The 19,189-nt window shown below is 65.0% G+C and overlaps 6 non-coding genes across 6 annotated transcripts; all 6 read right to left on the reverse strand.

Moving 5' to 3' along the window:
• Nucleotides 1-214: 214 nt before the first annotated feature.
• Nucleotides 215-333, reverse strand: LOC122709668. Its single transcript, XR_006345643.1, has one exon. It is a non-coding gene; the product is annotated as a 5S ribosomal RNA (ribosomal RNA).
• A 3,500-nt stretch (nt 334-3,833) lies between these two features.
• LOC122709679 lies at nt 3,834-3,952 on the reverse strand. The gene has a single exon (XR_006345654.1). It is a non-coding gene; the product is annotated as a 5S ribosomal RNA (ribosomal RNA).
• A 3,517-nt stretch (nt 3,953-7,469) lies between these two features.
• On the reverse strand, nt 7,470-7,588 carry LOC122709691. The gene has a single exon (XR_006345665.1). It is a non-coding gene; the product is annotated as a 5S ribosomal RNA (ribosomal RNA).
• A 3,507-nt stretch (nt 7,589-11,095) lies between these two features.
• Nucleotides 11,096-11,214, reverse strand: LOC122709703. The gene has a single exon (XR_006345677.1). It is a non-coding gene; the product is annotated as a 5S ribosomal RNA (ribosomal RNA).
• Nucleotides 11,215-14,723: 3,509 nt separating this feature from the next.
• LOC122709715 lies at nt 14,724-14,842 on the reverse strand. The gene has a single exon (XR_006345687.1). It is a non-coding gene; the product is annotated as a 5S ribosomal RNA (ribosomal RNA).
• A 3,511-nt stretch (nt 14,843-18,353) lies between these two features.
• LOC122709726 lies at nt 18,354-18,472 on the reverse strand. The gene has a single exon (XR_006345697.1). It is a non-coding gene; the product is annotated as a 5S ribosomal RNA (ribosomal RNA).
• Nucleotides 18,473-19,189: the final 717 nt, after the last annotated feature.

Raw genomic sequence — 19,189 nt, forward strand, 5'->3', positions numbered from 1 at the left:
GGGCTGGGGCCGGGGGGATCCAAGAGATGGGACGCCCGCTGCTGCCTGCGAGGGCCGCCGGCTGGAAGGCAGGCGACCGACGGCTGTGAGCGCGGTGGGGTGCGAGGGGCCAGGGTTGGGGCGGGGGCTTGCGGTGCAGGCCACGCCAGGGGTGGGGCTGGGGGAGGTGTGGGGCGGGAGAGGGGGCGGGGGCTAAAGGAGAGGGGAGGCAAAAAGCCTACAGCACCCGGTATTCCCAGGCGGTCTCCCATCCAAGTACTAACCAGGCCCGACCCTGCTTAGCTTCCGAGATCAGACGAGATCGGGCGCGTTCAGGGTGGTATGGCCGTAGACGGAGGCGGCTGCCTCCAAGCGCCCTAAGAGCCCCGCGCCGCGCCGCGCCTCCCTTTCGCTGTGACCTGCCTGCCGGGCGGGCCAGCCGGCCGCACCTCTCCAGGGGCCGCGCGCTGTACCTGAGCCGGACGACCCGCCACCGGACTCCGGCCGGCCAGGGCCGGCAGCCCGGCGGCCGGCCGACGCCGCCCCGCCCCCGCTCACCATCCCCGTGCGTGCGTGCGTGCGGGGGCGGGACGGGCGCGGAGGTCTCGGCGCTCTCCCACCCCGGGCCTCTGCAGGCCCGCCCCCGCTGGGCGGCGCCCCCACCCCCAGCCCGTTCGCTGCACAGGGCCAGGTGGCCCCGGAGGTCTCTGGCTTCCGGGCCCGCCGCTGCCCGCCGCCCGCGGGCCTCTGAGCCTCCTCTGGGCCTCCTGCGCAGCCCAGCTGGAGCCCTGAGCGCCCATCCTGCCCGGCACCTGCCCGGTGCCCAAACCCACGGGGAGCCAGCAGCGCGGCCGACAGGAGCGCGTCAGCCCCGCCCCTTCGCCCTATCCAGGCCCCACTTGCCCCCACGCCGCCCGCCAAGCACAGGACCGTCCTGAGAGAGCAGACGGCCGACAGGCAGGCACACGGACAGACACACAAGACACTCGCCTCACGCACCCACGCCAAGTGAGACAAGCCGGCTGGCGCAAGCTCGTCAGCCAGAGCCAGGGCCCCAGCAACCTGTGAGAGGCCGGGGCCAGAGGAAGGGACTGGAGGCCGGGTGTCAGGAGACACAGAGGCAGAGAGAGACTGAGGTTCAGAGACAGACTCGAAGACAGGGAGAGGGAGATGCAGCCGGACAGACAGACGGGAGCGCGCGCGCACGCAGACACACACACACACACACACACACACACACACAGAGGGAGACACAGCGACTGACGGACAGAAGACGGGAGGCAGACACGGGAGAGAGGATGGCATCCGATCCGAGACAGACACAATGGCACAGTCCCTGACCCACCTGAGAGAGAGGCCAGGCGGAAGAAGCAGCTTCCCCAAGGGAGGGGGCATCAGCCTTGGGCCCCGGGCCCCAGCTGCACGCGGTGCCCTGGGGCTGGCAGAGCCCCGTGGGATCCCCAAGACGTCTTGGCAGCCGAGGTCTCAAAGGTCCCCTTCGGCTTGGCTTCCTAATAAGGCAAGACCCAGCCCCCGCCCAAAGGCCAGAGCGTGAGTGTGTGAGAGTGTGTGTGTGAGAGTGTCAGGGGGCAAGGGTGTGGGCGGGCCGACTGGGGTCGGGGGTGGGGGCGGTGGGGGGGCGGGGAGGGGGGGGAGGCCGGGGCGGGATACCCAGAATGGAGGGGGAAGGGTGTGGAGCTGGGGGGTTGCATATCATGTGGGGTCCAAGCATACCGGACGGTCATCTTGTTTCTTGCAATCCGAATGCGGAGTGGCCCTCCGGCCTCTTGGAGGCAACCCAGGTCTGCGTTGGGAGTCGGGGCCCCGGTCATCCTCCCGCAGAGGGGCTATGGCCGTGGCGATCCAAAAGTTGGCACGCTGCTACCCGCCATGCCCGCTGACTGGCTGGCCGGCTGGCCAAAGGCCCTGTTGGCTGGAAGATAGGCTACGGCTTGAGGGCGTTCGGGTCATATCTGGTTTTATTCCGATGGTGTGCCTCATCCTAATGTTACTTGGTTGATGATAGGAGAATCTCTGAGTGACACTATTTCCTTGCTTTTCAATGGATCCCTTTTGTTGCAGAACCTTTCCCTTGAAAGTGAAGGAACCTATGTCTGCACAGGCACTAATGCTCTTGCAAAGGCAAAAGCAATTCCGTCCTCCACTAGCTTGGTAAGCACCAAGTCCTTCTTGTCTTCAAGTGCTTCCTATAATACGTGCAAAGGAGGACCCGGTTTTGTGGATTCTGGAGTCAAGGAGTTAACAAGTGGACGTTACATGGTTTTAAGCATTGCTGTCACTGCCCACTTACAAACCGCCTCTAAATTTAACCCTCTGTCTTACCTGTTCTTCTCTCAGAAGGCTGTGACTGCCTTGCTGCTGCTTGTCTGCCTAAGAACCCACAATGAGATATTAACTTTCTGCCCAGAATCAAGATCCTTCATACTCTGCCTCTGTGTGCATGCTTGTGTGCCACGTTGCTTCAGTCCTGCCTGCCTGACTGTTGTGACCCCATGGGCTGTAGCCCGCCAGGCTCCTCTTACTGTAGGAGCCTCCAGGCAAGCATGCTGAAGTAGGTTGTCATGTGGTCCTCCAGGGGATCTTCCCAACCCAGGTATCAAACCCACATCTCCTTCATTCCCTGCATGGGCAGACAGGTTCTTTACTGCTAGCACCACCTGGGAAGCGCATTCTGGCTCTACATCTCCTTAATTTATAACTAAACTCTGTTCTAGGCAACGCAGTTTCCCGCACTCTGATCCAACACCACACACACGCACACACACACAGAGGGAGACACAGCGACTGACGGACAGAAGACGGGAGGCAGGCACAGGAGCGAGGATGGCATCCGATCCGAGACAGACACAGTGGCACAGTCCCTGACCCACCTCAGAGAGAGGCCAGGCTGAAGAAGCAGCTTCCCCAAGGGAGGGGGCGTCAGCCTTGGGCCCCTGGGCCCCAGCTGCACGCGGTGCCCTGGGGCTGGCAGAGCCCCCCCCCCCCCCACCGTGGCGTCCCCAAGACGTCTTGGCAGCCGAGGTCTCAAAGGTCCCCTTCGGCTTGGCTTCCTAAGGCAAGACCCAGCCCCCGCCCAAAGGCCAGAGGGTGAGTGTGTGAGAGTGTGTGTGCGAGTGTGTCAGGGGGCAAGGGTGTGGGCGGGCCGACTGGGGTCCAGGGGGATACCCAGAATGGAGGGCCGAGGGTGTGGAGGCCGTGGGTTGGGAAGCCTGTGTGGTTCTCTTGCTGTTTCTCTCTCCCTCTTTCTCCATCTCCCTTACCTGTGGTTTCTGGCTCCTGACCTGTCTCGGCGGCGGGGTGGGTGTGTGTGTGGGGGGTGTGTGTGTGTGTGTGTGTGTGTGTGTGTGTGTGTGTGTGTGAGCCCGCGGGAGAGCACGCGCAGTCGCGTGCGAGGATGGCACTAGGGTTGCGGGTGGGGCTGGGGCGTGGGGCAGCCGCCCCACCCCCACCCCCCCAGGATTACCTGAGGCTTGCCTAGGGAGCCCCAGACGGAGACTGGAAGGTCATCTGGTTTTTTGGAAGCCGAAAGCGGAGGGGCTCTCGGGCCGCACGGAGGCAGCCCAGGTCTGTGGCGGGCGTCGGACCCCGCCCCCCAGGCCCGGGTCACCCACCCGCGGAGGGGCTGGGGCCGGGGGGATCCAAGAGATGGGACGCCCGCTGCTGCCTGCGAGGGCCGCCGGCTGGAAGGCAGGCGACCGACGGCTGTGAGCGCGGTGGGGTGCGAGGGGCCAGGGTTGGGGCGGGGGCTTGCGGTGCAGGCCACGCCAGGGGTGGGGCTGGGGGAGGTGTGGGGCGGGAGAGGGGGCGGGGGCTAAAGGAGAGGGGAGGCAAAAAGCCTACAGCACCCGGTATTCCCAGGCGGTCTCCCATCCAAGTACTAACCAGGCCCGACCCTGCTTAGCTTCCGAGATCAGACGAGATCGGGCGCGTTCAGGGTGGTATGGCCGTAGACGGAGGCGGCTGCCTCCAAGCGCCCTAAGAGCCCCGCGCCGCGCCGCGCCTCCCTTTCGCTGTGACCTGCCTGCCGGGCGGGCCAGCCGGCCGCACCTCTCCAGGGGCCGCGCGCTGTACCTGAGCCGGACGACCCGCCACCGGACTCCGGCCGGCCAGGGCCGGCAGCCCGGCGGCCGGCCGACGCCGCCCCGCCCCCGCTCACCATCCCCGTGCGTGCGTGCGTGCGGGGGCGGGACGGGCGCGGAGGTCTCGGCGCTCTCCCACCCCGGGCCTCTGCAGGCCCGCCCCCGCTGGGCGGCGCCCCCACCCCCAGCCCGTTCGCTGCACAGGGCCAGGTGGCCCCGGAGGTCTCTGGCTTCCGGGCCCGCCGCTGCCCGCCGCCCGCGGGCCTCTGAGCCTCCTCTGGGCCTCCTGCGCAGCCCAGCTGGAGCCCTGAGCGCCCATCCTGCCCGGCACCTGCCCGGTGCCCAAACCCACGGGGAGCCAGCAGCGCGGCCGACAGGAGCGCGTCAGCCCCGCCCCTTCGCCCTATCCAGGCCCCACTTGCCCCCACGCCGCCCGCCAAGCACAGGACCGTCCTGAGAGAGCAGACGGCCGACAGGCAGGCACACGGACAGACACACAAGACACTCGCCTCACGCACCCACGCCAAGTGAGACAAGCCGGCTGGCGCAAGCTCGTCAGCCAGAGCCAGGGCCCCAGCAACCTGTGAGAGGCCGGGGCCAGAGGAAGGGACTGGAGGCCGGGTGTCAGGAGACACAGAGGCAGAGAGAGACTGAGGTTCAGAGACAGACTCGAAGACAGGGAGAGGGAGATGCAGCCGGACAGACAGACGGGAGCGCGCGCACACGCAGACACACACACACACACACACACACACACACACACACACACACACAGAGGGAGACACAGCGACTGACGGACAGAAGACGGGAGGCAGACACGGGAGAGAGGATGGCATCCGATCCGAGACAGACACAGTGGCACAGTCCCTGACCCACCTGAGAGAGAGGCCAGGCGGAAGAAGCAGCTTCCCCAAGGGAGGGGGCATCAGCCTTGGGCCCCGGGCCCCAGCTGCACGCGGTGCCCTGGGGCTGGCAGAGCCCCGTGGGATCCCCAAGACGTCTTGGCAGCCGAGGTCTCAAAGGTCCCCTTCGGCTTGGCTTCCTAATAAGGCAAGACCCAGCCCCCGCCCAAAGGCCAGAGCGTGAGTGTGTGAGAGTGTGTGTGTGAGAGTGTCAGGGGGCAAGGGTGTGGGCGGGCCGACTGGGGTCGGGGGTGGGGGCGGTGGGGGGGCGGGGAGGGGGGGGAGGCCGGGGCGGGATACCCAGAATGGAGGGGGAAGGGTGTGGAGCTGGGGGGTTGCATATCATGTGGGGTCCAAGCATACCGGACGGTCATCTTGTTTCTTGCAATCCGAATGCGGAGTGGCCCTCCGGCCTCTTGGAGGCAACCCAGGTCTGCGTTGGGAGTCGGGGCCCCGGTCATCCTCCCGCAGAGGGGCTATGGCCGTGGCGATCCAAAAGTTGGCACGCTGCTACCCGCCATGCCCGCTGACTGGCTGGCCGGCTGGCCAAAGGCCCTGTTGGCTGGAAGATAGGCTACGGCTTGAGGGCGTTCGGGTCATATCTGGTTTTATTCCGATGGTGTGCCTCATCCTAATGTTACTTGGTTGATGATAGGAGAATCTCTGAGTGACACTATTTCCTTGCTTTTCAATGGATCCCTTTTGTTGCAGAACCTTTCCCTTGAAAGTGAAGGAACCTATGTCTGCACAGGCACTAATGCTCTTGCAAAGGCAAAAGCAATTCCGTCCTCCACTAGCTTGGTAAGCACCAAGTCCTTCTTGTCTTCAAGTGCTTCCTATAATACGTGCAAAGGAGGACCCGGTTTTGTGGATTCTGGAGTCAAGGAGTTAACAAGTGGACGTTACATGGTTTTAAGCATTGCTGTCACTGCCCACTTACAAACCGCCTCTAAATTTAACCCTCTGTCTTACCTGTTCTTCTCTCAGAAGGCTGTGACTGCCTTGCTGCTGCTTGTCTGCCTAAGAACCCACAATGAGATATTAACTTTCTGCCCAGAATCAAGATCCTTCATACTCTGCCTCTGTGTGCATGCTTGTGTGCCACGTTGCTTCAGTCCTGCCTGCCTGACTGTTGTGACCCCATGGGCTGTAGCCCGCCAGGCTCCTCTTACTGTAGGAGCCTCCAGGCAAGCATGCTGAAGTAGGTTGTCATGTGGTCCTCCAGGGGATCTTCCCAACCCAGGTATCAAACCCACATCTCCTTCATTCCCTGCATGGGCAGACAGGTTCTTTACTGCTAGCACCACCTGGGAAGCGCATTCTGGCTCTACATCTCCTTAATTTATAACTAAACTCTGTTCTAGGCAACGCAGTTTCCCGCACTCTGATCCAACACCACACACACGCACACACACACAGAGGGAGACACAGCGACTGACGGACAGAAGACGGGAGGCAGGCACAGGAGCGAGGATGGCATCCGATCCGAGACAGACACAGTGGCACAGTCCCTGACCCACCTCAGAGAGAGGCCAGGCTGAAGAAGCAGCTTCCCCAAGGGAGGGGGCGTCAGCCTTGGGCCCCGGGCCCCAGCTGCACGCGGTGCCCTGGGGCTGGCAGAGCCCCCCCCCCCCACCGTGGCGTCCCCAAGACGTCTTGGCAGCCGAGGTCTCAAAGGTCCCCTTCGGCTTGGCTTCCTAAGGCAAGACCCAGCCCCCGCCCAAAGGCCAGAGGGTGAGTGTGTGAGAGTGTGTGTGCGAGTGTGTCAGGGGGCAAGGGTGTGGGCGGGCCGACTGGGGTCCAGGGGGATACCCAGAATGGAGGGCCGAGGGTGTGGAGGCCGTGGGTTGGGAAGCCTGTGTGGTTCTCTTGCTGTTTCTCTCTCCCTCTTTCTCCATCTCCCTTACCTGTGGTTTCTGGCTCCTGACCTGTCTCGGCGGCAGGGTGGGTGTGTGGGTGTGTGTGTGGGGTGTGTGTGTGTGTGTGTGTGTGTGTGTGTGTGTGTGTGTGTGTGTGAGCCCGCGGGAGAGCACGCGCAGTCGCGTGCGAGGATGGCACTAGGGTTGCGGGTGGGGCTGGGGCGTGGGGCAGCCGCCCCCCCCCACCCCCCCAGGATTACCTGAGGCTTGCCTAGGGAGCCCCAGACGGAGACTGGAAGGTCATCTGGTTTTTTGGAAGCCGAAAGCGGAGGGGCTCTCGGGCCGCACGGAGGCAGCCCAGGTCTGTGGCGGGCGTCGGACCCCGCCCCCCAGGCCCGGGTCACCCACCCGCGGAGGGGCTGGGGCCGGGGGATCCAAGAGATGGGACGCCCGCTGCTGCCTGCGAGGGCCGCCGGCTGGAAGGCAGGCGACCGACGGCTGTGAGCGCGGTGGGGTGCGAGGGGCCAGGGTTGGGGCGGGGGCTTGCGGTGCAGGCCACGCCAGGGGTGGGGCTGGGGGAGGTGTGGGGCGGGAGAGGGGGCGGGGGCTAAAGGAGAGGGGAGGCAAAAAGCCTACAGCACCCGGTATTCCCAGGCGGTCTCCCATCCAAGTACTAACCAGGCCCGACCCTGCTTAGCTTCCGAGATCAGACGAGATCGGGCGCGTTCAGGGTGGTATGGCCGTAGACGGAGGCGGCTGCCTCCAAGCGCCCTAAGAGCCCCGCGCCGCGCCGCGCCTCCCTTTCGCTGTGACCTGCCTGCCGGGCGGGCCAGCCGGCCGCACCTCTCCAGGGGCCGCGCGCTGTACCTGAGCCGGACGACCCGCCACCGGACTCCGGCCGGCCAGGGCCGGCAGCCCGGCGGCCGGCCGACGCCGCCCCGCCCCCGCTCACCATCCCCGTGCGTGCGTGCGTGCGGGGGCGGGACGGGCGCGGAGGTCTCGGCGCTCTCCCACCCCGGGCCTCTGCAGGCCCGCCCCCGCTGGGCGGCGCCCCCACCCCCAGCCCGTTCGCTGCACAGGGCCAGGTGGCCCCGGAGGTCTCTGGCTTCCGGGCCCGCCGCTGCCCGCCGCCCGCGGGCCTCTGAGCCTCCTCTGGGCCTCCTGCGCAGCCCAGCTGGAGCCCTGAGCGCCCATCCTGCCCGGCACCTGCCCGGTGCCCAAACCCACGGGGAGCCAGCAGCGCGGCCGACAGGAGCGCGTCAGCCCCGCCCCTTCGCCCTATCCAGGCCCCACTTGCCCCCACGCCGCCCGCCAAGCACAGGACCGTCCTGAGAGAGCAGACGGCCGACAGGCAGGCACACGGACAGACACACAAGACACTCGCCTCACGCACCCACGCCAAGTGAGACAAGCCGGCTGGCGCAAGCTCGTCAGCCAGAGCCAGGGCCCCAGCAACCTGTGAGAGGCCGGGGCCAGAGGAAGGGACTGGAGGCCGGGTGTCAGGAGACACAGAGGCAGAGAGAGACTGAGGTTCAGAGACAGACTCGAAGACAGGGAGAGGGAGATGCAGCCGGACAGACAGACGGGAGCGCGCGCGCACGCAGACACACACACACACACACACACACACACACACACACACAGGGAGACACAGCGACTGACGGACAGAAAACGGGAGGCAGACACGGGAGAGAGGATGGCATCCGATCCGAGACAGACACAATGGCACAGTCCCTGACCCACCTCAGAGAGAGGCCAGGCGGAAGAAGCAGCTTCCCCAAGGGAGGGGGCATCAGCCTTGGGCCCCGGGCCCCAGCTGCACGCGGTGCCCTGGGGCTGGCAGAGCCCCGTGGGATCCCCAAGACGTCTTGGCAGCCGAGGTCTCAAAGGTCCCCTTCGGCTTGGCTTCCTAATAAGGCAAGACCCAGCCCCCGCCCAAAGGCCAGAGCGTGAGTGTGTGAGAGTGTGTGTGTGTGAGTGTCAGGGGGCAAGGGTGTGGGCGGGCCGACTGGGGTCGGGGGTGGGGGGGTGGGGGGGCGGGGAGGGGGGGGGAGGCCGGGGCGGGATACCCAGAATGGAGGGGGAAGGGTGTGGAGCTGGGGGGTTGCATATCATGTGGGGTCCAAGCATACCGGACGGTCATCTTGTTTCTTGCAATCCGAATGCGGAGTGGCCCTCCGGCCTCTTGGAGGCAACCCAGGTCTGCGTTGGGAGTCGGGGCCCCGGTCATCCTCCCGCAGAGGGGCTATGGCCGTGGCGATCCAAAAGTTGGCACGCTGCTACCCGCCATGCCCGCTGACTGGCTGGCCGGCTGGCCAAAGGCCCTGTTGGCTGGAAGATAGGCTACGGCTTGAGGGCGTTCGGGTCATACCTGGTTTTATTCCGATGGTGTGCCTCATCCTAATGTTACTTGGTTGATGATAGGAGAATCTCTGAGTGACACTATTTCCTTGCTTTTCAATGGATCCCTTTTGTTGCAGAACCTTTCCCTTGAAAGTGAAGGAACCTATGTCTGCACAGGCACTAATGCTCTTGCAAAGGCAAAAGCAATTCCGTCCTCCACTAGCTTGGCAAGCACCAAGTCCTTCTTGTCTTCAAGTGCTTCCTATAATACGTGCAAAGGAGGACCCGGTTTTGTGGATTCTGGAGTCAAGGAGTTAACAAGTGGACGTTACATGGTTTTAAGCATTGCTGTCACTGCCCACTTACAAACCGCCTCTAAATTTAACCCTCTGTCTTACCTGTTCTTCTCTCAGAAGGCTGTGACTGCCTTGCTGCTGCTTGTCTGCCTAAGAACCCACAATGAGATATTAACTTTCTGCCCAGAATCAAGATCCTTCATACTCTGCCTCTGTGTGCATGCTTGTGTGCCACGTTGCTTCAGTCCTGCCTGCCTGACTGTTGTGACCCCATGGGCTGTAGCCCGCCAGGCTCCTCTTACTGTAGGAGCCTCCAGGCAAGCATGCTGAAGTAGGTTGTCATGTGGTCCTCCAGGGGATCTTCCCAACCCAGGTATCAAACCCACATCTCCTTCATTCCCTGCATGGGCAGACAGGTTCTTTACTGCTAGCACCACCTGGGAAGCGCATTCTGGCTCTACATCTCCTTAATTTATAACTAAACTCTGTTCTAGGCAACGCAGTTTCCCGCACTCTGATCCAACACCACACACACGCACACACACACAGAGGGAGACACAGCGACTGACGGACAGAAGACGGGAGGCAGGCACAGGAGCGAGGATGGCATCCGATCCGAGACAGACACAGTGGCACAGTCCCTGACCCACCTCAGAGAGAGGCCAGGCTGAAGAAGCAGCTTCCCCAAGGGAGGGGGCGTCAGCCTTGGGCCCCTGGGCCCCAGCTGCACGCGGTGCCCTGGGGCTGGCAGAGCCCCCCCCCCCCACCGTGGCGTCCCCAAGACGTCTTGCAGCCGAGGTCTCAAAGGTCCCCTTCGGCTTGGCTTCCTAAGGCAAGACCCAGCCCCCGCCCAAAGGCCAGAGGGTGAGTGTGTGAGAGTGTGTGTGCGAGTGTGTCAGGGGGCAAGGGTGTGGGCGGGCCGACTGGGGTCCAGGGGGATACCCAGAATGGAGGGCCGAGGGTGTGGAGGCCGTGGGTTGGGAAGCCTGTGTGGTTCTCTTGCTGTTTCTCTCTCCCTCTTTCTCCATCTCCCTTACCTGTGGTTTCTGGCTCCTGACCTGTCTCGGCGGCAGGGTGGGTGTGTGGGTGTGTGTGTGGGGTGTGTGTGTGTGTGTGTGTGTGTGTGTGTGTGTGTGTGTGTGTGAGCCCGCGGGAGAGCACGCGCAGTCGCGTGCGAGGATGGGACTAGGGTTGCGGGTGGGGCTGGGGCGTGGGGCAGCCGCCCCCCCCCACCCCCCCAGGATTACCTGAGGCTTGCCTAGGGAGCCCCAGACGGAGACTGGAAGGTCATCTGGTTTTTTGGAAGCCGAAAGCGGAGGGGCTCTCGGGCCGCACGGAGGCAGCCCAGGTCTGTGGCGGGCGTCGGACCCCGCCCCCCAGGCCCGGGTCACCCACCCGCGGAGGGGCTGGGGCCGGGGGATCCAAGAGATGGGACGCCCGCTGCTGCCTGCGAGGGCCGCCGGCTGGAAGGCAGGCGACCGACGGCTGTGAGCGCGGTGGGGTGCGAGGGGCCAGGGTTGGGGCGGGGGCTTGCGGTGCAGGCCACGCCAGGGGTGGGGCTGGGGGAGGTGTGGGGCGGGAGAGGGGGCGGGGGCTAAAGGAGAGGGGAGGCAAAAAGCCTACAGCACCCGGTATTCCCAGGCGGTCTCCCATCCAAGTACTAACCAGGCCCGACCCTGCTTAGCTTCCGAGATCAGACGAGATCGGGCGCGTTCAGGGTGGTATGGCCGTAGACGGAGGCGGCTGCCTCCAAGCGCCCTAAGAGCCCCGCGCCGCGCCGCGCCTCCCTTTCGCTGTGACCTGCCTGCCGGGCGGGCCAGCCGGCCGCACCTCTCCAGGGGCCGCGCGCTGTACCTGAGCCGGACGACCCGCCACCGGACTCCGGCCGGCCAGGGCCGGCAGCCCGGCGGCCGGCCGACGCCGCCCCGCCCCCGCTCACCATCCCCGTGCGTGCGTGCGTGCGGGGGCGGGACGGGCGCGGAGGTCTCGGCGCTCTCCCACCCCGGGCCTCTGCAGGCCCGCCCCCGCTGGGCGGCGCCCCCACCCCCAGCCCGTTCGCTGCACAGGGCCAGGTGGCCCCGGAGGTCTCTGGCTTCCGGGCCCGCCGCTGCCCGCCGCCCGCGGGCCTCTGAGCCTCCTCTGGGCCTCCTGCGCAGCCCAGCTGGAGCCCTGAGCGCCCATCCTGCCCGGCACCTGCCCGGTGCCCAAACCCACGGGGAGCCAGCAGCGCGGCCGACAGGAGCGCGTCAGCCCCGCCCCTTCGCCCTATCCAGGCCCCACTTGCCCCCACGCCGCCCGCCAAGCACAGGACCGTCCTGAGAGAGCAGACGGCCGACAGGCAGGCACACGGACAGACACACAAGACACTCGCCTCACGCACCCACGCCAAGTGAGACAAGCCGGCTGGCGCAAGCTCGTCAGCCAGAGCCAGGGCCCCAGCAACCTGTGAGAGGCCGGGGCCAGAGGAAGGGACTGGAGGCCGGGTGTCAGGAGACACAGAGGCAGAGAGAGACTGAGGTTCAGAGACAGACTCGAAGACAGGGAGAGGGAGATGCAGCCGGACAGACAGACGGGAGCGCGCGCGCACGCAGACACACACACACACACACACACACACACACACACACACAGGGAGACACAGCGACTGACGGACAGAAAACGGGAGGCAGACACGGGAGAGAGGATGGCATCCGATCCGAGACAGACACAATGGCACAGTCCCTGACCCACCTCAGAGAGAGGCCAGGCGGAAGAAGCAGCTTCCCCAAGGGAGGGGGCATCAGCCTTGGGCCCCGGGCCCCAGCTGCACGCGGTGCCCTGGGGCTGGCAGAGCCCCGTGGGATCCCCAAGACGTCTTGGCAGCCGAGGTCTCAAAGGTCCCCTTCGGCTTGGCTTCCTAATAAGGCAAGACCCAGCCCCCGCCCAAAGGCCAGAGCGTGAGTGTGTGAGAGTGTGTGTGTGTGAGTGTCAGGGGGCAAGGGTGTGGGCGGGCCGACTGGGGTCGGGGGTGGGGGGGGGGGGGGGCGGGGGGGGGGGGGGGGGGCCGGGGCGGGGTACCCAGAATGGAGGGGGAAGGGTGTGGAGCTGGGGGGTTGCATATCATGTGGGGTCCAAGCATACCGGACGGTCATCTTGTTTCTTGCAATCCGAATGCGGAGTGGCCCTCCGGCCTCTTGGAGGCAACCCAGGTCTGCGTTGGGAGTCGGGGCCCCGGTCATCCTCCCGCAGAGGGGCTATGGCCGTGGCGATCCAAAAGTTGGCACGCTGCTACCCGCCATGCCCGCTGACTGGCTGGCCGGCTGGCCAAAGGCCCTGTTGGCTGGAAGATAGGCTACGGCTTGAGGGCGTTCGGGTCATACCTGGTTTTATTCCGATGGTGTGCCTCATCCTAATGTTACTTGGTTGATGATAGGAGAATCTCTGAGTGACACTATTTCCTTGCTTTTCAATGGATCCCTTTTGTTGCAGAACCTTTCCCTTGAAAGTGAAGGAACCTATGTCTGCACAGGCACTAATGCTCTTGCAAAGGCAAAAGCAATTCCGTCCTCCACTAGCTTGGTAAGCACCAAGTCCTTCTTGTCTTCAAGTGCTTCCTATAATACGTGCAAAGGAGGACCCGGTTTTGTGGATTCTGGAGTCAAGGAGTTAACAAGTGGACGTTACATGGTTTTAAGCATTGCTGTCACTGCCCACTTACAAACCGCCTCTAAATTTAACCCTCTGTCTTACCTGTTCTTCTCTCAGAAGGCTGTGACTGCCTTGCTGCTGCTTGTCTGCCTAAGAACCCACAATGAGATATTAACTTTCTGCCCAGAATCAAGATCCTTCATACTCTGCCTCTGTGTGCATGCTTGTGTGCCACGTTGCTTCAGTCCTGCCTGCCTGACTGTTGTGACCCCATGGGCTGTAGCCCGCCAGGCTCCTCTTACTGTAGGAGCCTCCAGGCAAGCATGCTGAAGTAGGTTGTCATGTGGTCCTCCAGGGGATCTTCCCAACCCAGGTATCAAACCCACATCTCCTTCATTCCCTGCATGGGCAGACAGGTTCTTTACTGCTAGCACCACCTGGGAAGCGCATTCTGGCTCTACATCTCCTTAATTTATAACTAAACTCTGTTCTAGGCAACGCAGTTTCCCGCACTCTGATCCAACACCACACACACGCACACACACACAGAGGGAGACACAGCGACTGACGGACAGAAGACGGGAGGCAGGCACAGGAGCGAGGATGGCATCCGATCCGAGACAGACACAGTGGCACAGTCCCTGACCCACCTCAGAGAGAGGCCAGGCTGAAGAAGCAGCTTCCCCAAGGGAGGGGGCGTCAGCCTTGGGCCCCGGGCCCCAGCTGCACGCGGTGCCCTGGGGCTGGCAGAGCCCCCCCCCCCCACCGTGGCGTCCCCAAGACGTCTTGGCAGCCGAGGTCTCAAAGGTCCCCTTCGGCTTGGCTTCCTAAGGCAAGACCCAGCCCCCGCCCAAAGGCCAGAGGGTGAGTGTGTGAGAGTGTGTGTGCGAGTGTGTCAGGGGGCAAGGGTGTGGGCGGGCCGACTGGGGTCCAGGGGGATACCCAGAATGGAGGGCCGAGGGTGTGGAGGCCGTGGGTTGGGAAGCCTGTGTGGTTCTCTTGCTGTTTCTCTCTCCCTCTTTCTCCATCTCCCTTACCTGTGGTTTCTGGCTCCTGACCTGTCTCGGCGGCAGGGTGGGTGTGTGGGTGTGTGTGTGGGGTGTGTGTGTGTGTGTGTGTGTGTGTGTGTGTGTGTGTGTGTGTGAGCCCGCGGGAGAGCACGCGCAGTCGCGTGCGAGGATGGCACTAGGGTTGCGGGTGGGGCTGGGGCGTGGGGCAGCCGCCCCCCCCCCCCCCCCCAGGATTACCTGAGGCTTGCCTAGGGAGCCCCAGACGGAGACTGGAAGGTCATCTGGTTTTTTGGAAGCCGAAAGCGGAGGGGCTCTCGGGCCGCACGGAGGCAGCCCAGGTCTGTGGCGGGCGTCGGACCCCGCCCCCCAGGCCCGGGTCACCCACCCGCGGAGGGGCTGGGGCCGGGGGGATCCAAGAGATGGGACGCCCGCTGCTGCCTGCGAGGGCCGCCGGCTGGAAGGCAGGCGACCGACGGCTGTGAGCGCGGTGGGGTGCGAGGGGCCAGGGTTGGGGCGGGGGCTTGCGGTGCAGGCCACGCCAGGGGTGGGGCTGGGGGAGGTGTGGGGCGGGAGAGGGGGCGGGGGCTAAAGGAGAGGGGAGGCAAAAAGCCTACAGCACCCGGTATTCCCAGGCGGTCTCCCATCCAAGTACTAACCAGGCCCGACCCTGCTTAGCTTCCGAGATCAGACGAGATCGGGCGCGTTCAGGGTGGTATGGCCGTAGACGGAGGCGGCTGCCTCCAAGCGCCCTAAGAGCCCCGCGCCGCGCCGCGCCTCCCTTTCGCTGTGACCTGCCTGCCGGGCGGGCCAGCCGGCCGCACCTCTCCAGGGGCCGCGCGCTGTACCTGAGCCGGACGACCCGCCACCGGACTCTGGCCGGCCAGGGCCGGCAGCCCGGCGGCCGGCCGACGCCGCCCCGCCCCCGCTCACCATCCCCGTGCGTGCGTGCGGGGGCGGGACGGGCGCGGAGGTCTCGGCGCTCTCCCACCCCGGGCCTCTGCAGGCCCGCCCCCGCTGGGCGGCGCCCCCACCCCCAGCCCGTTCGCTGCACAGGGCCAGGTGGCCCCGGAGGTCTCTGGCTTCCGGGCCCGCCGCTGCCCGCCGCCCGCGGGCCTCTGAGCCTCCTCTGGGCCTCCTGCGCAGCCCAGCTGGAGCCCTGAGCGCCCATCCTGCCCGGCACCTGCCCGGTGCCCAAACCCACGGGGAGCCAGCAGCGCGGCCGACAGGAGCGCGTCAGCCCCGCCCCTTCGCCCTATCCAGGCCCCACTTGCCCCCACGCCGCCCGCCAAGCACAGGACCGTCCTGAGAGAGCAGACGGCCGACAGGCAGGCACACGGACAGACACACAAGACACTCGCCTCACGCACCCACGCCAAGTGAGACAAGCCGGCTGGCGCAAGCTCGTCAGCCAGAGCCAGGGCCCCAGCAACCTGTGAGAGGCCGGGGCCAGAGGAAGGGACTGGAGGCCGGGTGTCAGGAGACACAGAGGCAGAGAGAGACTGAGGTTCAGAGACAGACTCGAAGACAGGGAGAGGGAGATGCAGCCGGACAGACAGACGGGAGCGCGCGCGCACGCAGACACACACACACACACACACACACACACACACACACACACACAGAGGGAGACACAGCGACTGACGGACAGAAAACGGGAGGCAGACACGGGAGAGAGGATGGCATCCGATCCGAGACAGACACAATGGCACAGTCCCTGACCCACCTGAGAGAGAGGCCAGGCGGAAGAAGCAGCTTCCCCAAGGGAGGGGGCATCAGCCTTGGGCCCCGGGCCCCAGCTGCACGCGGTGCCCTGGGGCTGGCAGAGCCCCGTGGGATCCCCAAGACGTCTTGGCAGCCGAGGTCTCAAAGGTCCCCTTCGGCTTGGCTTCCTAATAAGGCAAGACCCAGCCCCCGCCCAAAGGCCAGAGCGTGAGTGTGTGAGAGTGTGTGTGTGAGAGTGTCAGGGGGCAAGGGTGTGGGCGGGCCGACTGGGGTCGGGGGTGGGGGCGGTGGGGGGGCGGGGAGGGGGGGGAGGCCGGGGCGGGATACCCAGAATGGAGGGGGAAGGGTGTGGAGCTGGGGGGTTGCATATCATGTGGGGTCCAAGGATACCGGACGGTCATCTTGTTTCTTGCAATCCGAATGCGGAGTGGCCCTCCGGCCTCTTGGAGGCAACCCAGGTCTGCGTTGGGAGTCGGGGCCCCGGTCATCCTCCCGCAGAGGGGCTATGGCCGTGGCGATCCAAAAGTTGGCACGCTGCTACCCGCCATGCCCGCTGACTGGCTGGCCGGCTGGCCAAAGGCCCTGTTGGCTGGAAGATAGGCTACGGCTTGAGGGCGTTCGGGTCATATCTGGTTTTATTCCGATGGTGTGCCTCATCCTAATGTTACTTGGTTGATGATAGGAGAATCTCTGAGTGACACTATTTCCTTGCTTTTCAATGGATCCCTTTTGTTGCAGAACCTTTCCCTTGAAAGTGAAGGAACCTATGTCTGCACAGGCACTAATGCTCTTGCAAAGGCAAAAGCAATTCCGTCCTCCACTAGCTTGGTAAGCACCAAGTCCTTCTTGTCTTCAAGTGCTTCCTATAATACGTGCAAAGGAGGACCCGGTTTTGTGGATTCTGGAGTCAAGGAGTTAACAAGTGGACGTTACATGGTTTTAAGCATTGCTGTCACTGCCCACTTACAAACCGCCTCTAAATTTAACCCTCTGTCTTACCTGTTCTTCTCTCAGAAGGCTGTGACTGCCTTGCTGCTGCTTGTCTGCCTAAGAACCCACAATGAGATATTAACTTTCTGCCCAGAATCAAGATCCTTCATACTCTGCCTCTGTGTGCATGCTTGTGTGCCACGTTGCTTCAGTCCTGCCTGCCTGACTGTTGTGACCCCATGGGCTGTAGCCCGCCAGGCTCCTCTTACTGTAGGAGCCTCCAGGCAAGCATGCTGAAGTAGGTTGTCATGTGGTCCTCCAGGGGATCTTCCCAACCCAGGTATCAAACCCACATCTCCTTCATTCCCTGCATGGGCAGACAGGTTCTTTACTGCTAGCACCACCTGGGAAGCGCATTCTGGCTCTACATCTCCTTAATTTATAACTAAACTCTGTTCTAGGCAACGCAGTTTCCCGCACTCTGATCCAACACCACACACACGCACACACACACAGAGGGAGACACAGCGACTGACGGACAGAAGACGGGAGGCAGGCACAGGAGCGAGGATGGCATCCGATCCGAGACAGACACAGTGGCACAGTCCCTGACCCACCTCAGAGAGAGGCCAGGCTGAAGAAGCAGCTTCCCCAAGGGAGGGGGCGTCAGCCTTGGGCCCCGGGCCCCAGCTGCACGCGGTGCCCTGGGGCTGGCAGAGCCCCCCCCCCCCCCAACGTGGCGTCCCCAAGACGTCTTGGCAGCCGAGGTCTCAAAGGTCCCCTTCGGCTTGGCTTCCTAAGGCAAGACCCAGCCCCCGCCCAAAGGCCAGAGGGTGAGTGTGTGAGAGTGTGTGTGCGAGTGTGTCAGGGGGCAAGGGTGTGGGCGGGCCGACTGGGGTCCAGGGGGATACCCAGAATGGAGGGCCGAGGGTGTGGAGGCCGTGGGTTGGGAAGCCTGTGTGGTTCTCTTGCTGTTTCTCTCTCCCTCTTTCTCCATCTCCCTTACCTGTGGTTTCTGGCTCCTGACCTGTCTCGGCGGCGGGGTGGGTGTGTGGGTGTGTGTGTGTGGGGTGTGTGTGTGTGTGTGTGTGTGTGTGTGTGTGTGTGTGTGAGCCCGCGGGAGAGCACGCGCAGTCGCGTGCGAGGATGGCACTAGGGTTGCGGGTGGGGCTGGGGCGTGGGGCAGCCGCCCCACCCCCACGCCCCCAGGATTACCTGAGGCTTGCCTAGGGAGCCCCAGACGGAGACTGGAAGGTCATCTGGTTTTTTGGAAGCCGAAAGCGGAGGGGCTCTCGGGCCGCACGGAGGCAGCCCAGGTCTGTGGCGGGCGTCGGACCCCGCCCCCCAGGCCCGGGTCACCCACCCGCGGAGGGGCTGGGGCCGGGGGGATCCAAGAGATGGGACGCCCGCTGCTGCCTGCGAGGGCCGCCGGCTGGAAGGCAGGCGACCGACGGCTGTGAGCGCGGTGGGGTGCGAGGGGCCAGGGTTGGGGCGGGGGCTTGCGGTGCAGGCCACGCCAGGGGTGGGGCTGGGGGAGGTGTGGGGCGGGAGAGGGGGCGGGGGCTAAAGGAGAGGGGAGGCAAAAAGCCTACAGCACCCGGTATTCCCAGGCGGTCTCCCATCCAAGTACTAACCAGGCCCGACCCTGCTTAGCTTCCGAGATCAGACGAGATCGGGCGCGTTCAGGGTGGTATGGCCGTAGACGGAGGTGGCTGCCTCCAAGCGCCCTAAGAGCCCCGCGCCGCGCCGCGCCTCCCTTTCGCTGTGACCTGCCTGCCGGGCGGGCCAGCCGGCCGCACCTCTCCAGGGGCCGCGCGCTGTACCTGAGCCGGACGACCCGCCACCGGACTCCGGCCGGCCAGGGCCGGCAGCCCGGCGGCCGGCCGACGCCGCCCCGCCCCCGCTCACCATCCCCGTGCGTGCGTGCGGGGGCGGGACGGGCGCGGAGGTCTCGGCGCTCTCCCACCCCGGGCCTCTGCAGGCCCGCCCCCGCTGGGCGGCGCCCCCACCCCCAGCCCATTCGCTGCACAGGGCCAGGTGGCCCCGGAGGTCTCTGGCTTCCGGGCCCGCCGCTGCCCGCCGCCCGCGGGCCTCTGAGCCTCCTCTGGGCCTCCTGCGCAGCCCAGCTGGAGCCCTGAGCGCCCATCCTGCCCGGCACCTGCCCGGTGCCCAAACCCACGGGGAGCCAGCAGCGCGGCCGACAGGAGCGCGTCAGCCCCGCCCCTTCGCCCTATCCAGGCCCCACTTGCCCCCACGCCGCCCGCCAAGCACAGGACCGTCCTGAGAGAGCAGACGGCCGACAGGCAGGCACACGGACAGACACACAAGACACTCGCCTCACGCACCCACGCCAAGTGAGACAAGCCGGCTGGCGCAAGCTCGTCAGCCAGAGCCAGGGCCCCAGCAACCTGTGAGAGGCCG

The sequence above is a fragment of the Cervus elaphus genome, chromosome 15, assembly GCF_910594005.1.
Source record: "Cervus elaphus chromosome 15, mCerEla1.1, whole genome shotgun sequence".
Classification (NCBI taxonomy): Eukaryota; Metazoa; Chordata; class Mammalia; order Artiodactyla; family Cervidae; genus Cervus; species Cervus elaphus.